The following is a 2,900-nucleotide window of genomic DNA, read 5'->3' on the forward strand; positions in this document are numbered from 1 at the left end:
GACAACATTTTCCCATGTGAGGCAAGGAACAACAGTGAATCATATGTGTGGGAGGGAAAGGCCCTCTGGCTATGTACAGTATTTATTCCCTTTTGTGTCTTGCTTCCCCCCCTCCCCTCTTTTATTAATGGCTTTTGCAATTACTGGTAACAGGGTATTGCTAGCTGGCAGAAAGCAGTGACTTCTGCAGTTGATTGTTTGTGGGAAGCTGGATGTATAGGGGAAGGAAACGATGCTCATGCACTGGCTTTGCTCACCCCTCCAACCACCGAGCGAGAGCCAGCTGACACGCTATTTGTGTTCGGCACTTGCCTCCCCAGCTGAATGTCACTTTACTTGACCTCACATAAATACACATATAGATGTAGAAATATAGAAGGTGAGGCCTGCAGTGCACACATTAAAAATTCCTAGTGAAGATGTCAGCAGGGGGCCCAGAGAAGCTGATTTAGAGGGAATCTGAAGGAAAAGTATGGCACCCTGCTCCGCCTGCAGCCATGGAGGCTGGGTATAGGACTTGGGTTTTTATTTCTCACCCTACTAAAGAGGGGTTCCACTCCAGGAGCATTAGCCCTGGAAAGCATTGCAAAAAGCAGGCAGGTGCACAGGTGCAGGCGATGAACGCGCTCTCGGGATGTTAGCTGAGTTCCTAGTGAGCTGACAGGACAGCACTGGAGTTCAGCATCTACCTATGTGCCGATCAATAATTGTAAATGGATATGAACAACGCACCAATGTGCGTTGATGGAGAGCTTGTGTGGCTGTGACTGTATCAGCCATGGAAACACATATACCGCTGGGACAGAAGCAGTGGTGAGCTACAGCTTCCTTACAGTTCCCTCTTCTCCTTGCCTTCCCTCCCCAGTTTCCCTTTCTTCTGCTACATGTGGATTTAGAGACTCCTCAAAATGTCAAAATGCAAGGCATTGTATAAATATGGGAGTATAAGTGACCTAACAATTTTTAACTCTGAATGGAGCAAAAGGGTTAAGAAAGAAACATGAAAGCTGGTATCACCGACCTTACAGTGCTATCATTTGCAAACGCTAATATCAAGATATCTCTGACTGGTAGGTTCTGCTGTTTGCTCCCTTTTTTCTCTTGCTGGAAAAGCAGAGGGGAAAGGGTAGCAGAGAAAATGGGCAGGTGGAGCGAGCAGGTTGAGGCTCATAGGAGAGGCTGTGAGAGGGGTCGCAAGAGGGAATCAGAGCCAACAGCTCATTGATGAGAAAAGAGCATCTGGAAAAGTAAATGGAAGGTTTTGAAGCACCAGCAAGTAGAAATGGTTGGCAGTTTCCTGTCAGGATGGAAGGGATGTCATTCTTTTCTGTGGAAAATGCCCTTTTAATAACTGTCCATCAGATAACATTTCTTTGAAAATTTCCAATTTTACCTGACTCTTATTTTAAATTTGTTTTGGGGAGGAATTGTCACGCAGCTGGGAGCTGACATTTCTGGCAGGCTGTTATCATTCACGTTTTCTACCTAGAGGCAAAGAGCGTGAGATCCTTCCAATCTGGGAGCTACAGCTGGGCTGACAGGGAGGTGCTGAGCCTGGCGCTTGCTTCCAGCCATCTGCCTGGAAGCCTCACACCATGGCAATTCTCTCCCCCTAGGCAAAAGTCAGGCTGACAAGAGCCTTTCAAGACAGCAACCAGCAAATCAAATAAAGTCTTTGTTCCTTCAGATTGGAATGTTTCCCTTTTCTGCCCAAATGAGACATGGATGTACAAACAATTTTGTGAGAAAAGTCTGACTCTACCGATGACCTTAAAGAGTACAAAGGTCCTTTGGTAGCTGCTTGCCTGCACTTCCACTGGCTAAATTTCTTGACAGACCAGTTATTTTGTCCCTGAATTTCACATGGTTTTAAGCAGGACCAGCTGCCCTGAGGAAAAGGCTCTCCTGTACGCAGTTGTGTCCCTGGGAGCACTCAGAAGCAAGGAATATGCTTGGTCCCCCCTCTCCTCTGCCTCCTCACTGTGCCCATCATGGGCATTTGCTCTACTCTTACTGTGATGGCTCTCTAGCTAACAAAATTAAGCAGGGCACTGTAAAATGAGTATAGCCTGGCATCAGTGCTGATATATATGACTGCAGATTCCACTGGCTACATCAGGGACCATTAGCCAGCCTACCTGACTCCTGCAGGGTCTGTTAGTTTCTGCAGAGGTCCCCACAGACCAAGCTCTATGAGTGGGTTGACCCTGCAGACTGCTTCCCACTGGAGTCCAGCTGGAGCATCCTCTAGGAAAAGATGATTTTGAGCAACTAGGAGAAAGTTTCTTCATGATACCCCTGAAAAATAAAACTTGATGGAGACTTGGTTTTCCATTCTACTCAGAGTACTATGAGGTTTGGGCACTGAACTTCAAGAAGGAGGTAGGCCAAGTGGAGATAATCCATAGGAGAGCAACAAGAACAATCAGAGGTCTAGAAAACTGGATGCTGGAAAGACTGACCTGATAGCTGACTGACTAAATATTTCCTAGTCTCCAGAAGAGAGGCCTGGAAGAGGATACTGACAGATATGTAAAACGGGGTCCTCTGTGACGGAAAGGTTAGGAAATAATGGATTTCATTTCTATCAAAATATTCATATGAAATGCTAGGAAAAGTTTGGAAATTATAAGGATTAAGAATGTATTGATTGGAGAATTTTCCAAGTAGATATCGTTGGAGATCTTCAGGAACAAGTTAAAAAAAGATCTGTCAGAAATGGCAGTTGATCCTGTCTTGGACAGGGGAAAGGACCAGATGACTTTTTGATGTCCTTCTCAGCACGATGCTTTTCTGGTCTATGCTCTTTGATAGAAAACCATGGGTTGGGTTTGCATGCTTTTTCTAGATGCTTAAATAGGTCAGAAAGCAGATATGTAGAGGGAATCCGAATGTGTAGG

Source organism: Pygoscelis adeliae, unplaced genomic scaffold, assembly GCF_000699105.1.
Source record: "Pygoscelis adeliae isolate BGI_AS28 unplaced genomic scaffold, ASM69910v1 Scaffold108, whole genome shotgun sequence".
NCBI classification, from domain to species: Eukaryota; Metazoa; Chordata; class Aves; order Sphenisciformes; family Spheniscidae; genus Pygoscelis; species Pygoscelis adeliae.